The sequence below is a fragment of the Grammomys surdaster genome, unplaced genomic scaffold, assembly GCF_004785775.1.
Source record: "Grammomys surdaster isolate TR1022 unplaced genomic scaffold, NIH_TR_1.0 97, whole genome shotgun sequence".
Classification (NCBI taxonomy): domain Eukaryota; kingdom Metazoa; phylum Chordata; class Mammalia; order Rodentia; family Muridae; genus Grammomys; species Grammomys surdaster.
The window spans coordinates 1,784,311-1,811,363 of NW_021604576.1; the positions used below are offsets into that span (position 1 = coordinate 1,784,311).

The following is a 27,053-nucleotide window of genomic DNA, read 5'->3' on the forward strand; positions in this document are numbered from 1 at the left end:
GAGAGAGAGAGAGAGAGAGAGAGAGAGAGAGAGAGAGAGAGAGAGAGTGAGTAGTGAGGGATGGTAGGACTCCCAGGGAAATCAACCAAACATGGTATAACAAATTACAAACCCTCATATCAAGTCTGGACAGACAAGGTGATCCAGTAGGAAGAAAAGGGTCCCAAGCACAGACTAACATGTCAGAGATACTCTCACTCCACTATTAGGAGTCTCACAAGAACACTAAGCTATAAAACCGTAATGTGTATTCAGAGAACTTAGCTTAAACACATACAAGGGCTTGATTGTTACCTTTTGGGCTTTGTGGGGCTAGTTCTCATGGTATCCTTGACTCCTCTAATTCCTAGAATCCTCCTTCTTCTTCTCTGGGGTTCCCCTGGCTCTACCTAGTGTTTGGCTGTGGGTCTCTGCATCTGCTCCCATCAGTTGCTGGACAATGGTTCTCTGATGACAGTTGGACTAGGCACTGATCTATGCGTGTAGAAGACTATCATCAGGAATCATTTTTCTTGACTTTTTATTTATAATTTTTGCCAGTCATATTTGTTTCAACCCTAAATCTCAGCCTCCCAGCCTATAGAGACTATTTTTGAGTGATTCTTTCTACTTTATACAATAAATAAAGTTATCAAGGTAAAACTAGGATCAAGACCCCTGTAACTGGGAGATGAATATAATATAAATATTACTAATTCCTTATTTTAAATGAGGATGTGACTTCCTTTTTTTAAACGAATCCATTCCAAGTTGAGCATGGTGGTACTTGCCTATGTTGCCAGCATTTAGGAGGCTAAAACGAGAGATTCATGAATTGTATTTAAGTTTAGGCTTCATGGGTTGACCAAGCTAGAAAGGAAAGAAAAAAGAAAGGGAAGAAGAGAGTACCAGGTTTATATTTCTGATCAAAAATCAATTCTATCCCAGTTTTCTCTACTTTCTTACTGCCATCTATTGAGAAAGTTTGAAGGTCTAACATGGACAGTCAGAGCATTGATATCACATTGGAAATTTCTTTGAAATTTCATTCTAGATAGAAAGACAATGACATGGTCAATATGTGAAAGAAGAAAACATGCTGTTGTCATTTGCCATCAAAAAATGATAGTACCCAACAGTCGTCTATTCATAGCTCCCAAGCTACAAAAGAGTCTAATGATATGAATATTTTTAATACAAGATAAAATTCAAGCTTCTTTCATCATATAAGAAGGACGATGGAGCAAAGTTTGCCTCAGGCAATTGGCATGCCCACAGTGCACCACCACTTCATGACCTGTGTCCTTTTCCACAGAAAGCATGCTACATCAGTAGCTTCAGTCAGAAGACAACCATGAGCTGTACCTTCTGGTTTATTCAGAATGGCTCTCTCTAGAAAGAAAACAAACTTGCTTATAATCTCCTGGATAATTATATATGATTTAGGAGCAAAGAGGACTTAGAACTAAATCCTGCTCTTTCATTTAGTAGCTCTGAAATCTTGAGTAAATCTGTTCACCTCAATGAGCCCTTGTTTAACTATCTCTAAAATACAATAGAGCTAATTCTTGACTTAAAGGACTATTTGGGGATTAGAGGTCTGTAAAGAGTTTCGAATCAAGTAACATCTCAATATATGGTAAGAAATGATGCATGATTCAGGAGCGACCATGCCAAGAGTCAGGCAAAGAGACATTCTCTGACAGAATTGAGAAGCAAGAGGACCCAGGAGTAACTCAATAATGGAAGTCTAACATGAGTTGAAGGAAAGTACTTTGCAGTCATAGGAACAATGACATTTAGAATGCTTAGGAAGATGAAAAACAATAGCTTGAGGACTTTGTAAAAAGGATTCTCAAAGGATAAGCATACACTGTCAGCCATGCTCTGCCAGAGATATTTGGACTGAATGAAGTGAGACTCATGGGATTCTTAAAGTCCTAACAGCAGAAAATAATAGAGTTTATTAAGAAAGCAAGCCTATGTGAAGAATGACCTGCAATGCAGGCCCATTTCTTTATAGGTCTATGATCTTCTAATGAATTAGTATTGCAGTATAAGCATAAAAAAAGAAAACTGAAATGTATTTACTACCTGAAGCCCTCTAAGAAAATAAGATGCACAACATCTTTTATAGGAATTGATCTTCAAAAGAAATGGAATTTCTTTGGACTTTTATAGGGTGGGGCCCCTGAGTGTCAGGAGGTTGTTCACACACAGTATTACAATTTGTCCACTTGTCGTTCATCCTATCAGATCGCCAGGCAGGTAAGGACTGGGACTGGATTTTATTTGAATCTCTGGAGAACAGAACTTCGGTGTTACAAATGTTTGAGTAAATTTCCAAGCAAAATACAATGATAAATAACACTGACCAGTATTTCAATCAAATTAAACTGAGAATCCTCTAAATAAGGCTTTCTATCTAGTCTCTGGCCTACTTATGCTACTAGCCTCAGTGACTGTTACAGAGTGCTTCGCAGATCCACTCAAAAATCAAGAACCTCCACATTTTTCCTCTCACCATTCCCAGAGTTTCCTGCAAAATGGCTTTTTTACTCTAACTAGTGTCAATTTTCTTAAGATTTCTTTGTGTGGGAATGTATATGGAGCTATAGTCAGCCCAGATATATTTGAAACTGACATTTTTCATTTTTTATGCCTGGCTTCACCCACCTGTTTATTTGCTGTATTATCACCGAATGGGTAATTGATAATTCCTTAGAAAAGTAAAATAAAATAAATGAGGAAATCCATCATAACCTTTCCAAGGGAAAAGCCAAGATCTCTGGGCAATACGAGATACTTGGACCTGAAGGCATGCTGCAACCTATTTTGTTGGACTGACTGGCGTCATTAGTTGAGAGACAGGATGTCAAAGAGCAGCCACAAGGGCTGCAGAGAGGATTAGACACTTTCACACTTATTACCCACTTCTAAACTTCTTTTGGCAGCATATCTTGAAAGTCAAAAGCCTTGGGACTCCTAATCTCATCTGAGAATCATTAGCATGCATGCCCCAAATAATCATAATTGGCTCCAGGTTTTTCATAAGGAGTAAGATTTATCCTAATTGGACTTTAGAGGAAAGAGACCAAAAACTAATGGAATTTTATCTAACTGATGATGGCAATGGAAAACTCTAATATTGCTGTGTGTTTTCCCTTACTTCTGAGCAATATACGTGGCTGGTATTTATTTGTAGAGTGGTTTCAAGGAATGACACAATTTAAATTTTCATGCAACTTCTAGCAAACTAGAAAGCTGGAATTGACATAGTTGGAAACACATGGCAATCGTCACAGGGTCTAAGTACATACAACAGAAGAATTCCTTTAAAATTGGGGTTTTAAAGTTTTGTTGTTGTTTGCAATATGAAATGAAGAAACTACTATACGTGGCCTTTCAAACAAACTATGAGATAACAGAAAGTTGTCTACCGTGGTGATTTAATACAGGACTTAAGCCCTAAATTTCAAACTTGGAGATCACAGTAAACAACTCATTGAGAAATGGATAAAATATGCATAAAAGATAAGCACATTTGCATAGAAATACAGTAAGAGTGAAATACCTTGAGAGTAAACGCACTTTATATTTTCTTCATCATTCATAAATCTGAAAAGTCAAGACAAATATGCTTGCGGATCTGAAGTTTTTTGAAGGCCCATTCTCCGGTTCATAATGATTTGCTCTTCTTGTGTCTGAACATAGTCATCTGGAGAGGAGGCCTCTCTAGGTTATCTTATTTTATATGTAATGTACATGTTCAAGTGTGTGAGTACACATTCAAATAGGTACCTGGAATACAAGAATGTGTGTGTGTGTGTGTGTGTGTGTGTGTGCATGTGCTTATACAATCTGAGGTGCCATTCTTAAGTAACACACACAGACATACACACACACACACACACACACATTTTTACTTTGTTTTTATTTGCTCCTCCATTATCCTCTTTTGTTTTGGTCCTGGTGCCAATATTGAGTAGGCAGGAGTATGTGAGTACATGAAGGTTCCTATAAAAAAGATGGGAAACGTTCGTCAAGCTAAGTATGGAATACAGAGAAGAGATGCAGTTGGAGTCTACAGGGAACAGCAAGATAGGATGTGGCTAAAATGATTACTTGTAAGAAGCATTTGGAGAAATAATGTCATTAGCAAGGACGCTTCTATGAGGTGAGAATGTGAATTTCATTTCCTGCCTAAGTGCTAATTTTTAACATTCAATAAATACGCTAGAAATGAGTCTTGCAATTTAGACAATCTTATTTCGAAAGCTTATCTAGTATACTTTACTGAGGCCATTTTACATGCAATATACACAAACATAGTAATAAATGACAACAGGAAAATGTGCTAAGTGATAATTCTGAATAAATTGAATTTCATATATTGAGTCATGACCTACAAGTTGTAGAGAGCATTTTTTTTATCTAAAACGTTCACTTAATAGATATAATTGTAACTGCCTTTACACCCTCTTATATATCCTATTCTTCAAAGTGCATACATACAAATAATTATCAGATGGCCATGTGACAAAATTGCTCCCTATTTTGGTTTTGAGCTACTTTCTGACTGTGTCAGGATTAATTTTGTTTCTAAATTTGAGAAAAGCCATCCCTTGCTATGGTGCTGTTTAGGGTATAACCTTCCCCAGTTACTGTTGCATGCCTTGTGCATCCGGAGTTGTTCCTGAATTCTCTAACCTAAAGTTAAACAGCTCTGTTTTTATTTGAGACAGGATTATGTAAAAATAGTTGTATGGCTTCAAGTAACACTCATTTGTCTCAGCCTCTTTTTATTAAAATCCAAAAAAAAAAAAATGTTTTGTAACAGCCATGATACTCTTCAATTCATGCTTAACCAAGTTTTTTTTTTCTTTTTTCATTCATGAGACAAAACTAAACTCTATGCTGTCCATTTCAGAATTCCAATATTCTCACCAATACTCTCAGCTGCCCGGATGTGCATTTCTCATGATAGTATATCACGTCATATCAAAGTCATTAATGATCAAAATTATTTTCATTTTTATTTTGCTACTTTGTAAATCAAAAACCATTTAACTCACACATTTTTGTGCAGATTCACAAACAAAACGTAAATCCTAACTTAAACTGTGGTTATTTTTCATCATGAATTTTCCTCTTAGTTTGAGTTAGATGTGAATAATCTTTGACAGGCAAAAATTGTTCTAGATAAATAATTTAAAAAAAAACAGAAGGAGGATCTTCATCAATTGTCATATACCTAAAGGTCAAAATAAGAAATTAAGCCGAGGCTGCTGGTTTTTCTACAGAATGGGACCTCTTAGCTATCCCCTAATTTTTACATAAATAGGTTATCAACCCTAACAATCTTCTTCCTGAAGATCTTGGACTAGTCACATTCTGTTTGGGGCATATCCAGGATCTCTGGGTAGCAGTGAAGTATTTGAAGACTGAGTAGGTTGGAAGCTTCCAATGGATGCTTTGATTGTCTGGACCTCTGTCTCTGCTGTATCTTATGATTTCTCTATACCTACTATGTGCCTCAAATTCTCCCACCTGTAGCTCTGTGGCAGTAAGTTCTATACTTCTTTTGGATAGGTATCTGTGTGCCTAGCACAATTGAATATAACACCAGCTGTGACATATTTTCTGATGGTGAATCTCTTTTTAAATCTTGTTTTATCACTCTTGAACTCATAACTCTGTGTGTGTGTCTGTCTTTGAGTAAAAGATGAAATTGCTTGAATTTTCAGGGCTCCCACTTTTGCAAAATGAACCCCTTTGCATAATATCTCAGTGTCATGTAGGGCATTTTCCAAAGCAATGGGACAATATGAAGACATTGCTTTCTTCTGCTGGTTATGAATGGATTGAAAATTCCTTACTCTTGAGCCTCAGTCTATGGTCCAGAAATCTCCATATAATATAGTCTATTGCAAACTCAACTTTATACTAAATGCAACAATATCGGAAAATTTATTCTGGCATAATCTCTGTTTCACATGGCACCTGTTTTATCAATGTTTCAAACAGAATGCTACTGTCTGGCAAAGTTTGGTTGAGAACTTATTAAGCACCCTGAAAAGTTGGAATGGGGAATTGGCTGAGGCCCATAACTTTGACAAACCCAAGGCATACATTTTAATATATTGAGAGCTATTGACACAGTAGAAGTCATTTGTTCATCAAACAAAAATACACAACTACTTTGTCTCTTGTGCTCTTCGCCTAGTTTCTTTCTGGCAACCGTACTAAGTTAACAACACTGTAATGAATCCCAGGTCTGTAACTGTGATACCTAATATTGTAATGAATCTTAGGTCAGTATCTATGATAGTAATATACACATAACAACATAGATTTCACTAAAACATATCTTAAGAAATTAATTCAGAAGGAAGTTGTCTATCTCCTCCAAAGTCACAGAAGCCAGACAGTGAGGACACATGTCCTTGTCTCCCTCACATTATCTGGCCACTTGCTCAAACACTTTCACAAAGAAGCCAATAAAAAAAATTCCAGAAGGGTGGAATTTCTACCAGGATGGGAGTTATAGTCTCACTTCAATATTTTTTAATTTCTTCTTATTTCCCTCACAGAAAGCATGAATGAGGCTTTAAAAAAAAGGAATGGTTTCCACATATTTACTAAGAAATGAGTGTTAACAATTTGAAGAGATGAAAGTAAATTTTTGATTTAATGATTTTAAATGATTTTCTAAATCTTCTGATCATTTTTTCTGAAATGTCATTATTATATTTCACTTGAGAAACTCCAAGCCTTGATTCTTTAACCAGCAGTGGTAGAGGCAATAAGGGAGAATACTCACTATGTGCCCAGCTCTCGTGAGCACTTTAGAAAAACCGAATGATGTAGGCCTTACAGAAACACTAAGATCTAGTGTTTTAGTAGTAATGTTATTAGCTTTGCATTATATATGAGGAAAGAGAAACATATATGAGGTAGTAGCTATTAAGTTCCTCAAATCATACTGATCTGAGAATATGACTTTTGGCTCTTACGATTCATTGACATGAAGGAAGGGGGCATCTCTCTTCTCATTTTGGAAATATTTATCTCTGGAGTCATTTGGCAGACTATTGTCACATTCCTGTGAGTTTGGTGACCATGTGCATTTAAAAAGAATTAGCCTTAGGACTATGCAATTGTGTATACTAATTTATCTCTCTTGATAGACTCTAACATGGCATGACACATAAGTTAGTCTGTCTGCTATACAGAAAGTAGAAAACCAGTCACGTCTGTCCATGTCTGTTCCTTTGTCGCTGACCTCTCCCCATCTTCTTTCATTCCCATTTCCTGAATGAGTCATCCCTGCCCCCTCTATGAAGACCATCCCTGGTGTCCAGCAGACCTTATAAATTATCTTCAGCTGGACAGATTTAGTCCTCGGGTCCATTAATACTTTGAGTATTGGCTAATATGTTTGTCTGATCTTGCATTTGAATGCATTTTTTCTAATATTGAATTCCCAAATTGTTTTAAATTCTCCATTAGGATCATTTGGGTTGTTTAAAAATGTATGAAGCTTTGATGCCTCTTGATGTGAACCTGTCAGTCACTGCCAATGGCTGCAGTCAGAGACCCTGTCGAGGAAGGTCTGAGTTGCTTCTGGACTTAAGTGGAGCACTATAGAGTCTTTAGTGACCCGAGTGATATCTTAACATGTCTCTAATTTAATGCTTTTATCAGCTACTTCAGTTTCTTATATACACTGTATTATTACTTTTCAGCGTGGACTGTTGGGAAAAATATGGCAGCAGAGTAAGACAAAACATCTCTGAGATAACTGTTCACTTCTGTAATGTGCAGTAAAAAAGGAACTTGAACCCCTAAATGAATAATTTTTGAATGATATTTGAAAAGAAAATTAAAGAAATTCTGGAACCAATTTTTTGAAAAGATTACTTTTCTTCAAAATAAATCCCGAATACAGGCAACTTTCATAAAATATCCATAACTACCCAACAAAAACAGTGGTGGATGGTAGAGAAGTGTACAGAAGTCTATTTTGAAACCTCAATGATGAACCATGCTGGGCTGAGAGCTACTTCACTCTTAGTTTGAATTACAACCACAGAGAACCAGACTGGACCAATTCAACAAACTGTGACATTTGTAAAAATTTCTATAAAGTGAAAAGAAAAAAAGATCTAAGCCTTTCTTTCTACTGTAATACGAGACCAGAATCTTTCTGGGCCATTTACTACCCCCAAAATAAAGCAAGCTTGTTGGTAGCAACTGGGTGCTCTCACTTACTGAGATAAGTTTACTGAGACGGAGTGTTTGGATTACGCTAAAGTTTGAGGTATTTGTGTGGGGGAAAATGGATTCAGTAAATGGTCTGAGTCAGAGATTTCAACATATATGGACCAAGTGACTACTATTTGTCACTGTGTGACAATCATACCCTCCTGTTTCTACAGTTACTGTACATCAGTAATAATTCAGCAGTTTGATATTTCTGTTATTTCAGGCTGGCTTCGGCAACTACTAGTTCATAGCACATTAGAAAAATCTGTCTGATTTTTCTAATATTATTTTGAAGCTTAGAAACTATCTGCTTTTGTATTTTTCTCATGTGAATATAGTAACTTGAATTTCTTTTAAGAATCAGATGGTAATTTGGAATTATGAAGGCAAACCAAAAAATCATGTGCATAAGAAGACTTTTTCTTTTTTTCACCCTTAAGTATTAGTTCCTGGCATTCTATTCTTGATGGAAGAACTAAGGTGAGGCTGACTCAGAACTCAGAGGAATTTCATGAGGTTATGTAGGCAGATGTCTCCCTCTTCCTGATCCTATGCTGATGCTCTGACCAGCCAAGGACACCCCTCCCTATTTCTCTCATTTTGAACAGGAGCACTTCAGTGAGCACAATACAGCTCTCAGCCATGGGTTCAGAGTATTATACTCCACAGCAGGACTCCTTTTCATCCTGCAGGGAAATAGGCTTCCATTATAACCCTCAACTCCCTGTAAGAACACAGTTAAGGACTGAATTAAGCTATTGCCCACAATTGCAAAAAATTGGAGGCAGCGTCTTCCCGTTCCTTTTGAAGATATAATGACAACACAGAAGGCTTACTTGAAGTGGAACAAATGTACTCAGTAGGCTGATGGGAGCCTAAATCTGCCGATGACAACGGTGATACAGTCACACAAGCTACTGCTTGTTAATCAAAAGTTTAAGTCTTAGGCTGGATAACCAAATTCTGTTGAATTTTGGTTTTTGATGACTAAATGTTCCTTTTCTCCTACAGAACTGACACCATCCATCTCCTGTCTTCTGCTCTCTTCCCTTGTTTGCTCATCTTTAATGGAAAATGTGCCTTATGGATTGTTGAACTTTCCGGAGACTCCTGCTGTGTTGATTAATTGCTAATGAATGCTAATGAAGGAGTGAGGTGAATCTACACTACCTTGTATTTAAGGGATGATTGATTAGATTTAGCACTGTCTGTCAGGAGAGTACTTACCTCAAGAACAACAAGTCCATAAATATGTACCCCGTGTCAGTAGTCACCCTCTGTGACTGGCTTTGGCCTTTCCAGTCAGGTTTCCATTCTCATTTCACCAGAGTAGAGACTAAAATTTTTAGCATTTGTAACTGAAATACATTTTCTTGTTAAAAGACATGGTAATTTTGCTGTGTTTAATGAAAAATTGATAATCAGTTGTATGTAATTGTTGAAGTATTTGACAGAATTTTTTTAAAAAAATTAATTCCTGTAATACATAGGAAATTGGTATGGAAATGATGCATTCAAATGACGAATATCTTTCTTTACAAACAGGTATGTGTACTGTATGCTTAAGAAATAATTATATATTGGGCTCCGCCAGATGAATAATGATACTCTAAAATTAAATTCTGTGTCCCTCATGATTTAGCTGTAAAAGAGAATTTCTATTCTTTTTCAACTCATGATACCTTGGTTCTAAATTTTATTCATCTACTTGGTGATAAAAAATACTTCCTTGCATTCTTCTCTCTCATCAAAAATGGAAAGGATAAAAATAGAAAAAAAAATCTGAAATAGTGGAATTTTGAATCACAGTATCCTTTCTCCTATCTGTTTTGACTCATATTAGAAGTTGTGCGAAAGCATATTAGCTAGAGGGGCATTATTGCCGCAGATGGTTTTGGTGGCCAAAACCAGACTCATGATAGAATTGGTCAGATGGTCAGATACAGTCTATTAGGATAGAACAACTACCAGGACCACCCAAACAATGAGGCAATAAATTGCCTCTGCTTTAGCATCATGTTACAGATACTCACTGGCATGCTGACTGGATCTTAGGGTTTCTATTGCTGTGATGGAGAGCCATTACCAAGAAAAAAGCAAGGTTGAGAAAGAAAGGGTTTATTTGGCTTCCACGTTGTGATCCATCATTGAAGGATGCCAGGACAGGAACTCAAACAGGGCAAGACTCGGGAGGCAGGCACTGATACAGGGGCCATGGAGGGGTGCTGCTTACTGGTTTGCTCTCTTTGACTTGCTTGGCCTGCTTTCTTATAGAAGTCACAGCTACCAGCCCAGGATAGTACCATCCACAATAGGTTGGGTCCACCAACCTTTCTATTCTATTAAGAATATACCTTACAGCCAGATCTTATGAAGGCCTTTTCTAAATTGAGTCTCCTCCCTTTTTGGTGATTCTAGCTTGTGTCAGGTTGACATAAAGTTAGCCAACACACAACAGATAATTATTTTTTAATACTGAATGGATTCTCCTTTCTTTGTGTTCTTAAAATATTAGCAAAGCCCTCTGAGACATTTGTTAGTTTCAGAATTACATACAAATGTCTCTATCCATGTGCATGTGTATATTATCTTGGCTCATATACTACTCTTTCCCTAGAATACTTCTAGTATAGTTCTGGTCTATAACTCTGTGGATCTTTGTCCAACTCCTGCAGTACTTACTTTTCTAAGTCATTGTGAATTTTTTCATAAAGTCTGAATAACTTCAACACCATTGAATTTTATTCTGCCCTTCAGATGCACATTTTGAAAAAGGTTGCACACTATAAATGTTACAAATTTGCCTAATAGTTTTTAAAAGAAAATACTTACAATTTGTTTTACTTTTCTTGAAATTAATCATTGAAGGCAGAGGAGGTAAATTAGTACATCATACTATTCATTATCTGTCATCTGCATGTGGAGGTTATTCTGGTGCTTCTCCTTAGCAAGCATCTCTTATTTCCATGAGGAGTCAACATTTATATTAAGTTATTTCTTTGATAATTTCACACATATATAAGGCATTTTGGTTACCATCTCTGCTCATTTTCATTTCTTTCCTCCTTAATTATCTAGCCCCTCCTTCCCAACTTACCTGGCCCTTTTCCAGATTCATGACTTGGTTTGGTTGTGTGATACATTTAATTTAATTATTGCCATTTGCATGACCAGTGAGTTGAGACTTTCTTTTGGAGCTCAGTAGAGTATAGCAGGCACACATGTGAAGGTACCAATTTACCTGTTCCTGGAAACTATCTGTGGGAGACAGTTCAGCAGTGAGGGAAGGGCATCCTGAGGCCATCTATTTTTTCCTGACAGTTTTGTCGTCACTCTTGTGTAAGCATAGTGCAGACATCTTTATTTATTCAGATTTCTTGATTGTAAGAGTTGTATGTTGCCCAGAAGACAGCATTTAGAAGTCCTTTCCCTAGCTTCTGACTCTAAAATTCTTTCTGTTTCATCTTCCAAAGTGTTCCCAGAGACTTTGAGGGAAAGATATAAATATTTTATTTAGAGCTGAGCACTGAATAATGATTTATTCTTAGCCCCTTGTGCAATGATACATCTCTGCCTTCATCAAAGTTGTCGAAGTAGAGCATTCTCTGACTATGTGTGAGTGTTAATTTTCTAGTGTCTGAAACTGGTCAGCACAAACAGGATGCCTACAGTGTTCAAGACTGACAGACTCCTTCCTGGACATTCTTAGGAACTATGTTCACTGATCCTGATACTATTATTATAGTAGAATCCAATGAAAATTGTTTGTATCCCTTTATCTCTTTGATTTATGCATGTCAAAATAGTTCCTTTGTTTGGACCTTAGGATCTTCAATATTCCTAAGTCTACCATCAAACACATAGAAGAATGGAATGAACTTTAAAGTGATGGATAGTATTCTATCCTGTAAGTCTTAATTGTCACCATAAGACCATTCTGTATCCCTAATAATTTTAGAGTTAAATATACCTGCCAACTTAAATATTAAATAATTGCATAGGGAGAGAAAGAACAATTAGCAAGTTTAGGCAATAGAGATCTTTCCTCAGGTGAGAAATTTAAAAAAAGAGTAAGTGGGGCAGAGAGATTTTTTGATGTTAGAAATTGATTGGGAAATCCTAATAAGAATTGAAAAGTGACACTTAGTTTTATATTGCAGAACATGACAAGGAGTGTGTTTTATGAAAGATGGTTTGATAGAAAAGGAATGGAAGAGTGACAGAAACCAAGTTATCCCTCTTTCTGTACATAACATCATAACTACAAGTTCTGAAATGCCCCGCAATGTCCAAAACTGCTGAATTTTATATACAGAGCTGCAGGTCAATGTGTCCATTGTCCACAGACTAATAAACCCATCTTACAAGGTGGCAGAGCTCAAATATTTGAAATCCTGTCCTAGGAATTACGAGTGGACTACCTCTTCAAAAGGCATGTAATTGATTGGAAACTTAATGAAAAGCAGCAGTAGAAATGATAAAAAAAGATTTTATTTGTCTTACAAAAACCATATCCTAACCCCAATCCTAGAATGGATTAAGACTTTAGTTAATCAGTCAAATGGCTCTCTTTGTTAGTACAGAGATCAAGAACTTATTTTTTCTTCTGTTTTTGTTGTTGTTGTTGTTGTTGTTGTTGTTGCTGTTCTTGTTGTTGTTGTTGCTGTTTTTATCGTCAAAGACAGAATCTACTTTGGTTGATTACATTTTAACAGTATCATTTTTCTAGAAAGTTAGAGTAACTCATAAAGGATTCTAATTTTGTTCAGCTTTTAGGATAACTCTGAGGATGCTCTTACAATGTTCATTTGACTTCTTCTTTACTTTAGTACAGTATACATAATCTACAATTTAAGATTTCAGACATTTTGAGTATACATTCCTGGTTCTTAAGATATAATTTTTAGAAATCTTTATGTGGAAGTGTGTGAGTTTCTCTATCTGTTTGTCTGTCTGCCTGTCTGCCTGTCTGCCTATCTGTCTGTCTGTGTGTCCATCCAAGGAAGCCAGAAAACTACATTGGATGCTCTGCAGCTACATTTACAAGTAGTTGTGAACCTCCCAGTATGAGTGTTAACGACTATAACCTGGACCTCTGGAAGACCAGCCTGCTATCTTAATCACATTCATACTTCTCTAGCCCTAAGTGTACAATTCTAACTCCACATTAATACTTAGTCATTGTCACCACTCTTTTCTAGAACTCTCACAACCCCAAGTCAAAACTACATACCCTTTAAACAATATATCATTTCTGTCTCCTCCTAGTCACTGATAACCACTACTGCATTTTGTCTGTATAAACTTGATAGCTTTAGTACCTAACACCAGTTCTATCACATTTCTCTCTGTTTAGCCATTCATCAGTTCACCTGTACACAGTTTTGATATTTCAGTACTCATGACCACTACTGCTCTGAACATGAGTCTACATGTTAATTTCCTCAAAATATCCATCTCGCCAATTAAGACATTTTCAATGTATGCTTCATTTGCTTTCTTCTCTTGTATAATCATGTTTAAATATTTCCTAGTGAGGGATCATCTATCCTTTTGTCCTGACTCTCCAGCGTCCCTCCCTTGTCCATGCCTCTCGAAAGCCCCTGGCATCCCCAGAATTTATATGCAGAGAAGGGCATATGACACATATACAAGACAGAAATTCATTGTCAGTGCAGCCTGGATAACAAGTTATTTGCTCATTATCCTGCATGTCACATTCTTGGGTGTTATTGTCCCAGTCTCCTCATTAGCACCTCAGTATTATGTTCCTCCATAGATAGTGTTTGAGTCTAAGTTTCTCTGAAAAGCCCTGCTAACAAAATGTCACTGTGTACATTTCCAAGACCTTCTCTTGCTGTAACACTGGAAAAGCTTCTGAGACCTCTTGCAAAATGAATATTTCAGCAATTAGGGGCCTTGGCTGCCAGGTAGAACAAATAAACTAGAGTTAAGGAAAAATGACTGGTGAATCCAAATTAAATTTATTTTCTGTCTTGGCTGCTTGTTAATCCCTAATTGCCAGCAGAAAGGTAGGAGGATAAATTTCACAGCAATCGTCCTTGTAGAATATAATTTGAATGCCCAATTAATTGCCAGACTGTTGTTATGTTTAATTTAGATAAAGTAGCTCTTTAGGAAAACTGTGCTTTTTAGACAGTCAAAAATTGCTTGTTCAAAAATTAGAGTCAAGTCTGTGGAACCAAGGTCTAGTTCAGCTCTGTTCCTCCTGGAACTGTTGTTCAACTCCTCCATAGCTGTGGAGCCAAATATCTAGAGGCTGCTTATGGTCTCCACAATGGTAGAGAGAAGATAGGGAGGTATGAATGGTGGGCTACCTCATAGATTTCTTCTGACTATCTCTGGCACTCTACACGAGACATCATCCAGGGATAATAACTGTGGAGCTCACACTTGTGGAGTCTTCTAGAAACAATGGTAGATTTAGAAAGAGGGCTTATCTTATGATTTCTGACCATCTGCATTTTCTGAAACATAGACACAACATTTCTGTTAAGCTTGTCCAAGTCCTGAGTTACATCAGGATCAGCCACACACTACAGATGGCTTTTCTCACTAGCCTCTTTCTGAAGCAAGTAGGGAGGAAAGATCAAGTTCTTGTGGTGCTTCCTCTTCTCTATCCTTGCTAGCTGGGTGAAAGAAGAACTTTTTAGTAAGCAGCCCATTGATTCTTGACAGAACATGATAAACACTGAATTGACAGATGGCTCATTCTGTCTTTGCCTCTGTAGAAACATTATGATTTGAAGCCATTCACTAAGGTCTCCCCCCCGCCAAGTGATACAAATAACTGGTAACGAGTCTTGAAGTCAAATGAGAGGTAAATCATGTCATGGTAACCTGGTCTATGGCCCTGGTTGTCATGTAGGTCACTACACTACATGTATGTAGAAGACTGCTCTCATACATGTTCTTTTTATCCTCAGGTTCCAGGCCCACTGGATCTGTGATAACCCAAGAGAAATAAATTTCCATTCACTTCTCTTCTTCCATCCAAATCTCCTTTTCTCTTCCTCTCTTCCTTTTTCATTTTATGTTGAATGACTTTCATATGATACACAGAATGTATTGGATTTTTATTTATAGAATTTAAAGCAGTATTGCAGAAAGAATAAATTGCCAACTTTAGGAAGCCCATTATACCTTTATTCTATTTGAATTTAATCCATTTTGTGAAACAATTCTGCTCTGTTCAGTAAACTTGAATTAATATACTACTTTCTGAAATAAAACAAAGGTTTCAGAATATCTCTATTCCCTCATTTGTGAAATACCAGAAAAACAACATAACTCATAGTTCAGGGTAATAAAACACCTACTCATTTTAAATATTAACAGAGATGTCTAGAGTTTACGTGTTTCAAATGGTACAATCATGACTGTGTTCTCTTACCTGTAGGCATGGGCATCATAAACTGTTTGATCTGTCTGACTTGCAGTCCCCTTTTTTATTTGTTTGGCTTTAACTAATCTATACTGTGTTGTATTATAAAACCACATTTCTGTCCTTCCTAAACATATAATAAATTCTGTCCTATAAATCCAAATTTCTATAAACACCTGGTTATAACTTGCCTCAATTTTACAAAAACAATTGTACAAATAAGTTAGAACTAGGAGAGTGAGACCATGGACAAAGCACTGGAACCAATGTCAATCATTGTGAGTGGCACCCAAGCACCCAGAAATGCTCTGAGATGACAATCTAATGCAATCCTCTGACCTTGTGCTGTCCAGGAAATCTCAGACCACATGACTGATATGCTTGTATTAGAGTTTTGAGGACTTGGGTAATTAAAACAGCCATATTTCTAAAAACTTTATGAATTTTGTGTTTATTTTGATCCAGGCCTCTCCCTCCTAAGTACATAAAAATTATAGCATCATCTGGTCCTCTAAAGATCACAATAGATGTTAGAATTTGGATTCTGTCTCACTCAATTCCACCCATCTTTCACATTGTAGCATAGTGAGGAAAACTATAATAAATAAGTAAATCCTAAGATATTTGAGCAATATTGTAATTTTTATGACATACCTTCCCATTTTTTTTCATATTTTGTGAGCCAGTGAGAGTTTTCTTTTGTTTTCAGTATTTTACTTGTTCATTTGTTTAATTTTTAGAGTTTGTGTGTGCATCTGTTTATGCCTATGTCTGTGTACATGTTCCTGTATGAGTAAGTGCTCATTTCTAGGGTACTGGTTATGTGTACCTACCTGGGTGTGTGCATGTATTTCATGCTCAGAGGTCACCCTTGGGTATTATTTCTCAGCCATCAATCTTGCTGGTTGAGACAGGGTCTCTTCCTGAAGCTTGGGACTCAAAGTAAGGTGAAGCTAGTTGGGCAGTGAGTTCCAATGATCTTCCTGTCCATACCAGATAGTAGTGGGATTGCACAGACACTACTGAAATATTTTTTAATATGGATTCAGTGAGATTGAAGTCATATACACATGCTGGGGCACCAAGCATCTTAAGGACAAAATTCATCTCCCTAAGCATTGCAAAATATATTTGTGATAAATGTTAAATATAATTTTTACCCAACCACTTTCACACAGTCTAGGTATATGGCTCAATGCGGGCAAACACAGGCAGATGCTTGTGTATCCACCATTAGCAGCAAGCATGGACATACCATTAGTCTTGCTTCTTTGCGTCTTTATGTGGTTCATACCTCAATTATTTATTTTCTTTGAAATTACTGATATTACTGATATGAGATCTATCATTATACCATTCATTTCTTTCTAAGATTTCTAACATAATTAGATGTGGGTCACATTAAATAGAATGTGCATGTGGTGGCTTCTGCTTAACATGATGTTGTTACTTATTCTTGCTGTGGTTATCAGCTGTAAATATCTTTGAATTTATGAACAGTGCTTATGGTATTATTATACCTCAAGTGGCCTACTAGTTTTTCTTTTATTGAGTATTTTTCTACTGACACATAGTTATTTTCAACATTTAGTTAGTACAGAGTACCTACAAACATTTGAATATAGACCCCATGAAAAACACTGATTCCTTTTTGTAATATGCATTTTCATCTCTCGTAGATGTATATTTGGAAGTGAGTTCGTGGTTATGTAACAGGTATTACCAAGCTCTTTCCAAATTGTTTTCCAGAATTGTCCAGATATTTTTTCACAATCAGCAGTAGTACATTGCTATTCCTTTCCTGTCAGACTATTTTGTAATTTGTAAACATTCTAGTAGGAATTATGTTATTAATTTTCATCTCCATAATAAATAATTATGTTTACTGTCTCTTGATATAATTTTTGTTTATTTACATGATTTTCTTGTGAAATATCTATTCAAATCTTTTGCCTGCTTGTATTATCTTACTATTGACCTTTATTTCTTCTTTTAAATGAAATCAGTCATCTTACAGACTCTTTTCATACAACATTTTCTGTAACTATTGAGGTAAGATGTAGTTTGTTCATTAGTTATAGATTTAGAGGATTACATCATGTAATGTTTGTTGTTCAACTGGCTTATATTCCTGGAAATAACACATGATGCTAGAGTTATTGCTTAGACTTAGCTTTGTGACATTTTAAAAATGTCTTTATATCTCTGTTCATGAGGAATTTTGTTCAGCAGATTCCATATCTAAAGCAAAATAAATAGACTCTAGCAAATGTTGCATATTTTGCCAAAATGAGTAGGAAGGAGGAAGACATGGGAGATAGTAAATATGGTCAAAGTATATGATACATAGGAGCAAAAGTGTCATTATGAAACTCATCTCTTCATACAAGGAATCTGAGCTAATGCATTTTTAATACAGTTCCCTTTTACTGGGATGCTTTGGGTGGGTTTTGTACTGAGGTAAGGCAGATCTTATATGACAGGTATCCTTCCTCTCTATTATCTGGAAGAGTTTATATAGTGCTTTTGTTTTCCCTTCTAATTGTCTGACGGAACTCAGTTATCATGCCCTCTGGATAGACTGTTTTCTCCTTGGGAAAGGTTTCAAATACACAGTCAATTCACTTAATAGACAGCAGTATTCCATATTTGGATCCATTCTCCTCACCTTCATCTCTTTCTCTTTTTTCTCTTCCCCTCTTCCTGCTTCTCCTTCTCTTCTTTCTTCTTCTTTCAAAAAGAAACTAGCTTCATTTAGAACAGTCGAAGAGCCAGTAGGCTGAGCACTAAAAGAAATGAAGCAAGCAGGCTATATATTTCTTCTCAAATTACACCTGTGTCATTTAACTATTTGCTTTCATAATGGAGTTTATAACATTGTATTATCTTTTTCAATATTTTAGTCTTTGAGGTGATATCTTCCTTTTCATTTCCCTTTATGATAATATCCTCCCTTTCTCCTTTACTTTGTCATTCTGAGCCTTGAGTAGTTTTAGTCTGAGGCTTGAGTAGTCCAATCACAGAATTGTTTTTTAATTTCAATAATTTTGTATGATTAATCTTAGTGTCTTGTTGCTTTTGTATGTTTGTATTACACTCATAGTTTTCTATTTCCTTGGGTAGCAATAAACTATTGTTTTGAAATGTTTAATTCCAAACAGCCAAACTTCTTTCTAAACACAGTGATACATGGATCTGACAAAAATTATTTTCCATAAATTTTGTCAGTTCTTAATAATTTTCACTGTTGGATTCACATGTTATTTAGAAATATGTTATTTAATTTGCAAATGTATAGGAAGTTTCCAGAGTTTTTTGTTGTTGATCTTTAGGTTAATAATGTTGTTGCTACTGAACATACTTTCTATAACATCAACTCTTTGCAATTAAAAAGTCTATAGGATGCCAACTAGGTCACTCTAGTTAATAGTGCTGTTGAGGCTTTTTATGTCTCTATTGATTTTTCTGTCTTCCTGTTACAGTAATTACTGATAAAAGGTTGTTAATGTACCAACTATACTTGCAGATTTGTCTGTTTCTGACTTCAATTTTACAGGTTTTATTTCAAGTATCTTGAAACTCACCTGGTAAGAACATGAATGTTTAAAATTATTGTTTTTTCTCAAGGAATAGAAACTTTACTAACTATATAGCATGACTTCTAGCCCATGTAATGTTGTCTGTTCCAGATCTACTTTGTCTCACACTGATATTGCCATTCCAGTTCTTTTGTTTAGTGTGTGTGTCAAGCACTATGTTTTATGTATATAACTGAAGGTGTTTCTTCTGTAGGAGAATTTTGAAATCAGAATGGAAATTTGATAGTAAGAAAATAAAATTTGAATTTGTATATGTCCATAATATTTATGATTGCTCCATTTAACCTGTGTGTCTCTGATATTCTACTTGATTTCATTCTCCTTTAACAAGAGATATTTTCTTTTTCATGTTTTAAATTTTATTACATAGGCTTACAGAAGGTGACTTTCTCACAAGTATACGATGCACGTGGGGCACATTCCCCAATAACCTGCTATCTTCTCCCTTCCATCCCTGCCTCTTTTACCTACATGGTTTTATTTCTACTTCGATGTTTGTACATATATAATTTATGGATCTATGAAGACAAGGATTTTTAGATGAGAGATCACATGATAATTGCTTTTCTGAGACTGAACGAATTTGCTTAATACAGTGATTTCTAGTTATATCTCTTTTCCAGCAAATGATATACCTCAATTTATCTTTATGGTCAAAAATATCCCTGTTTCTACAAGCTCCATCATTTTCTTTACCAATTCTTGTGCTGATGGACATCATAGCTGTTAATTTGGTTGTCAGCTTAGTAGTTATGAAAACAAATATCTGGGCATGTTTTATCTGATTATATGTAAGTTTGGAAAAATATCAGAAAAGACTTTCAAAAAATGCATGAGGTATGGAAGTGGCCGAGATCATTGTTTCTTTTAGAACGAAAGACATCTTGACTTGTTATGGTTAGTCAGGATTTGAAGCCTGTTGTCATTCATATTTGCATTTTCCTTTTTGTAATGCTTCATCTATACACTTTAAGGTTTTAAGTACATTGTAGTCTGTAATATACATTTCTGGAACTATTTTTCTGTTCATTCATTTTTTTCTGTCCAAACTCACTATTGCAATTTTCATTACTCAGTATTAGGGTACTTGATACTATGGCATGTATCATTTTCACCCTGTTTTTCTCATTTATGTAAGGAAGTATGTCCTTAAAGTAATTGATCTTTTATCTCACAATATGTTACATGACGTCAGTTTTCACTGTAGTGCTCTGTAAGGCTTCTGTTTGGGTTGTTTTCAGACTCTACATTTACCACATTACATCCATACTTTAACTCTGTTAGCATATTTATAACAGTAACTCTCTGTTAATTCCCACATTTTAAATTTCCAGTCAGTTTCTGTTGTGGCTTGCTCTTTAGGCTTTAAATTTGTTTGGTTTTAACAGTATGTTTCAAACATTAATTTTTTATTTTTTTGGAACTGTACACTTGTGAGTTTTCTTATAACCCATAATATTGATAAACTCATTAATTGCTTATAGTAACATTTTAAAGGTTACATTAGGGCTTTTCTGTGAATGAAAGTATCATAAGAAAATACTGGGATGTCGCCACCGCCACCAGCGCAGCTGTGCCAGAGCTGCGAGAAGACCGGCCGCCTAACTTCCCCCCACCCTCGCTGGCCGCCGGGTCCTCGGATTTGTTCCAACAGTCTGTTAAAGCATGGTGGATTTACTATGAAGTGCTGGACGTGCAGAGACATGCCTTACCTGAGGACATTAAAAAGGCATATCGAAAACTAGCACTTAAATGGCACCCGGACAAAAATCCTGAGAATAAAGAAGAAGCAGAGCGGAAATTCAAACAAGTAGCTGAGGCCTATGAAGTGTTATCGGATGCTAAAAAGCGGGACATCTATGACAAATACGGCAAAGAAGGATTAAATGGTGATAGAGGAGGAGGTGGAAGTCATTTTGACAGTCCATTTGAGTTTGGCTTCACATTCCGGAACCCAGATGATGTCTTCAGGGAATTTTTTGGTGGAAGGGACCCATTTTCATTTGACTTCTTTGAAGACCCATTTGATGACTTTTTTGGAAACCGAAGAGGTCCCCGAGGAAGTCAAAGCCGAGGTGCCGGCTCCTTTTTCTCTGCCTTCAGTGGATTTCCTTCCTTTGGAAGTAGATTTCCTGCCTTTGATACAGGCTTTACTCCATTCGGGTCACTAGGTCACGGAGGTCTCACTTCTTTCTCTTCAGCATCATTTGGCGGCAGTGGAATGGGCAACTTCAAATCAATATCAACTTCAACTAAGATAGTTAATGGCTAAAAAATCACTACGAAGAGAATTGTGGAGAACGATCAAGAAAGAAGAAGTTGAAGAAGATGGACAGTTAAAGTCCTTGACGATAAATGGTGAGGAGCACCTGCTACGCTTGGATAACAAGTAATTCAACGCACGCATTTAACAGAAATCCTAAACCATAGCAAGCACCATTTAGGAATAACAGGAACTTTTTTTTTTTTTGAAGATTTCAAACGAACTCGACTTTCTGTATTACTGTGCCTAATCTAAAGTATTTATAAAACAGCTCATTGGAGCCCCCATTTGTCAGATTTTTGAGTTTGTTGTTAGGACCACAAAATATAGGACCTTTCTTCCTTTTTTTTCTTTTCTTTCTTTCTTTCTTTCTTTCCTTCTCTTTTTTGTCTTTAAAATTGTTGTAATCTCTGTATGCACTTTGCTTTAAACGAAACGTAATCTGAGGTGAGCCCTGTGACTGAGTAGTGCTAGGATGAGATTGTTCTTAACACCAGCATGGAGCTGCTTCCCATTGTGTTGAATTGTGAGTGAGTAGTGTCAGCCTGCTGTGAAGTTAACATTGCCAGATGAATCTTCTACAGAAATATTTCAATTTTATTTTCAGTATTTAGTGATGAAAGCTATTACTGCATCAATGGTAATACATTTCTGGTTTAGTGTAAATTAAGGATGTTTTCTAGTTGTGCATGGTTGTTGGCAATCTTGTCAGTTTGACTATTGTTTAAATATGTAATGTTAAGCTTAGGTTAAAAAAAAGCTGGTAATTTGGGTTTTTGTCATTTGCTTAAAAAAAAGAAAATAAATGCGAATGTGTTTGGTGCATTCTTTCATGAAAAAAAAATACTGGTATCTTTACTTTCTTTCCAATCATTGTAGTATTTTTTTCTAATTTCTGTTTCCAGAACTTATAGTATATTGTTGAATGAAGTGATTGGCGAGGACTTCCTTGCTTTATTTTAAATCTTAGCTAAAAGTGCTTAGCATTTCATAGTTAAGTATGTTTGGTGTAGCAGTACTTTTTATTTTAAAATATTTAATTAAAATATGATTACATCATTTTCTTCCTCCATCCTATCCCTCCAATGATGATCCATTCCCCAAATCAAAGCCTTCTTTGCTCGGATAATTTTTGTTTCATGTACATATAAATGAGTCAACATATAAATATGACCTGCTAAATCTGTTCAGTGTTGCCTGCAACATATATGCTTCTAGGTCTGACCACTGAATATTAGACAGACAGCCAAGCAGAGGAAACAAATTTGTCCCTTCTCAGCAGTTGTTAATTTCCTACCAGATCTTCATCTAGAGTGAGGCTCCGGAAGATTTCTCCAGTCTATCTTGAGCTATTAACTGAGTTTGGAATTGTTCAGTTCTGGTTTAAACTGCCATGTTGTTGAGGCTGCATAGGTGTAGCTTCTCTATCAAAGCTAGGAAACGTAATCCCACAGCAGAGTTTCTGAACTTCTGGCTCTTGCAATCTTTCTGCCGTCTCTTCTGGGATGTTCTCTGAACCTTGAGTGATTAAGATTGATATAGGTTTTTAACTGATGTCCATTATCAGACTAATGTTTTCTAAGGGATTTTGCCATGAATAATGGTAAAATTTAAAATTGCTTCTCTGCATCTTTATTACACATGGTTATTACAAACGTCATTGGTATCAGTTTTAGTTATTATACTGAATAATACTTTAATTGATATTTCAAATGTTAAGCCAAGCCATTTTCAGATAAATCTGAATTGGCACAAAGGCTCTTTGTTTTGTAGTCCTGAACTATAATTGATAATATTTTTAAAAGATGTATAAAGAATAATAATCTGCAGTATGCATCGTTTTCCTTTTAATGTCCTGGTTGTTTGAATAATATCTGATAAGATTTTTATGTGAAGATTAAGATAGTCTCATGGAAACAAGAAAGGTTTCTCACCAACTGAACATTATATTATAGTTTCTTAAGATTTGTGGTATTTATTTCTCACTTTAATGTTTCATAGAAATAACTTAGGATCATAGAACTCTTCATTTGCCATGTGTGTTATAACGAACCTAAGTTTTCTGTTATAAGCAGAGAATATCAGGTTTTTCTTAGTGATCTGCTCATTTCATCTCTGTTGTACAGTGTTTGACATAAGATTCAGTCATCTTCAACACTTTATTTTATATACTTGCCAATGAAACCACCTCATTTCTGAAGTTGTTGGTGCCCTCTTCCTATCTTTGTAAACCTAAGCTTTTATTGAGTGACATTCTCACATTGAAGAATAGGATTTTCTTATTTTTCTCTGTTTCTAACATTTCCTGTTTTCTTATTTTTAAGGTGATTTTTATTTCATGACTTATTTTGCTAAATGTAAACAATTGTTTATATGTGTAAGTTTTCTGTAATGATTAGTTCATCCACTTTCCCAAAATTTATTATAAAGCATTCTCATACATCAAATTTAAAGTATTTCCATCTATTCTATATGTACCTTTAAAGCAATAATCTCTTTTAAAATTGTTAATTTAAATACATAAAATTTGATAAATAGTTTCTTTTTTAAAATGTAATTCCATTTTCGTTATGGAGCTGAATACTTTGAATAATAGCTGAATACTTTGAAAACTATTACGATGTGTTTGTTAGTCCTGGATATTGTTTTAGTGAACATTGAATAATTATTCAAACAAAATTTTAGTTTCACACTTCTTGGTATAATTTTCCATGCTTAAATATTGACTGTTGAGCTCAATGTGGTTGCCTATGCTGTAAAAATCTGAGTCTTCATCATTGTATATGTGCTGTTATTCTACCATTTGCTGGGAGATATTTGTTAAATATTCAACTTAATGGCATTTCTATGTGTTTTGTAAAACTTTTACTCCTTCATTAGACTCTGTTTATATTTTCTTCACATGTTTTGACGCTTCATTGTCAAGAATATGCATTTAATAATTATGATTTCAGATGACCACTTTGCTATCAGAATTCCTTTGTTCCTATAAGTTCACTATTTGTAGAACATTTCTGTGCATGTACTTGCTTTCTACTTGCCTGTTCCTTCATATTGGAAGTAGGTTCCTTAAGACACCTTTATGTTGAGTTTTGCTTCCTTTTTCTAATCTTAAAACTTCTTCAGTTGGAGTATTATTGTTAATATCATTTTAAAATTACATATAATATTATCTATGCTATAGGATTTTATATAATTTACTCTCTTCCATTTCTTATCTTAAACTCCAACCTCTCCCATGTTCTTCCCAAGGCTCACTCAAACGTATGGCCTCTTTTTCCTTCATTTACATATATAATTTCATGTGTATATTAATGATATTTATATACTTATGTGTGTGTGTTTGTATGTGTGTATGTGTGCTCAAATACATAAATATAACCCATTTAGACTAGGGCTGACCACTGAAATTATATAAACATGTGATTATAGATAGATAGATAGATAGATAGATAGATAGATAGATAGATAGATAGATAGATAGATAATCATTGTCATTTTCAATATGCTTGGATTTAATCCACCATCTACTTAGAGTGCTTTGTTTTCCTGTTTTCTTTCACACCTTCTAGCTCTTACATTACTTCTACTTCTCGTCTACTGAACCCTGAAGGGAAGGATTTGATGGACATACCATATTTAGGATTGAGTTTCTAAGGTTTCTCCCTCTTTGTATAATATCTGGTTGTGGGTCTCTGTATCTGATCCCATCTTCTGTAGGAAGAAGCTTTTCTGATGATGTTTGAACAAGGCACTAATTTATGCATATAGCAGAATAGTCTTTTTATTGCTATAATTTTGCTGTTTTGCTTCATTTTGAGAAAGATAGTATTTGCTTTTCCCCTAGGTCCCTGAGTTATCTAGTCTCAGGTTCTTCATCTCCCAAGTAGTGTCTGGTATAGGTTCCATCTTGTGGAGTGAGCCTTAAGTCAAATGAGATATTGGATGGCTACTCCAACAAACTTTAAACCACCTTTGTTCTAGTATATCTTGCAATCAGGACACAAACTGTGGATCAAAGGGTTTGCAGCCGGGTTGATACTTACATTTCTCTTTTGGTAGTTCAACTTCTCCATGTTCAATGAGTTGGGTAGATGCTGTCTTCAGCAAAGGAACCTTGCTACAAGATTTTAGAGAGCAGCCTATAGTTTGGCAACAGTCTCTTGTGGTATATTGAACAACACGTCAATTGGAAGCAAGCCATTCTCTGGTTCATTTGGTGTCAGAAACTGTCCAGTGCAGAATCGCTATCCCCAATTATTTGGAGATTGCATTTAGATTACTTTCATATATTTATATATTTTAAGAAGCTTCTATTGTATTAGGCTTCCATAATACTCCCCAAATGACCCTTATTTTAGCTCTTTCACCCTCTTCCCTTGTCCCTGGTCCCCCTTTCCAGCTCCTTGCATTCATACATCACTATTCTGTATCCTTTTTCTTAGGGGGTCTATCTGAACTTATTCAAGCCCTTACTCTGTACTGAACCTCTGTTGTTTTGTCAATTATAGCTCACTTCTCATTAACTTAAGAGCTAATGTCCATATATAAGCAAATGCACAGAAGTATTTTTCTTTCTGGGTCTAGGTTACCTCATCCAGCACTTTTTCTAGTACCACTTATTTATCTATGAATTTCATGGTTTCATTCTTTTTAATTGCTGACTAATACATTGTTGTGGAAATATACCACATTTTAAAATCTATTTTTGATGTTGTTGATGAAGGAGATCTAGGTTGTTTCCAATTTATAGCTATTATAGATAAAGTAGCAATAAAGATGGTAAGATGAAATATCCTATGCTATATTTTTTAGAGTAATACATCTGGATCTTGAAGTAAATCAATTCCCATTTTGCTGAGGAATCTTCACATTGATTTCCAAAGTATCTGTATTAGTAGGTACTCTAAACAATAGATAAGTGTTCTTGTCCCACATCATTGCAAGCATGACTTTCATTTGTTTTATTGGTTTAAGCCATTCAAATGAGTATAAAATGAAATATTGAAGAAGCTTTGATTGACATTTCTGTGAAGATTACAAACGTTGAACATTTCTTTAAATGTTTCTCACTCATTTGAGTTTTTTCTTTTAAAAATTTTTTGTTTGGATTGTACCCCATTTTTAAATTTGGTTATTTGTTTTCTTCATATGTTTTTTTGAGATCATTCACTCATATGCACAAACACACACACACATGGGTTTTCAAGATAGGATTTGTCTGTGCAGCCTTGTTGTCCTGTAACTTATTCTGTTGACCAGGCTGACCTTGAACTCACAGATATCTAGCTGTTTCTGCCTCACAGGTACTGGGATTAAAGGCATATGCCACCACTACCAGCTTTGTTATATATTTTGGATATTAGTCCTCTATTGGATGTATAGTTGATAAAAATCACTTCCCATTTTGTAAGCTGCTACCTTGCCTGATTGGTGGTGTCCTTTGCCATGCATAATCTTTTCAGTTCTATGGGGTCTCATTTATTAGTTGTTGATACTGTTGAAATCAATATTTATGCCACTGCTTACAGTATTGTGC

The 27,053-nt window shown here is 35.5% G+C and overlaps 1 pseudogene; it reads left to right on the forward strand.

Annotated features, from left to right (window-relative positions):
• The window catches only part of LOC114631564, a 57,238-nt pseudogene extending 35,594 nt beyond the window's left edge, over window positions 1-21,644 (forward strand).
• The last annotated feature ends 5,409 nt before the right edge of the window (window positions 21,645-27,053 follow it).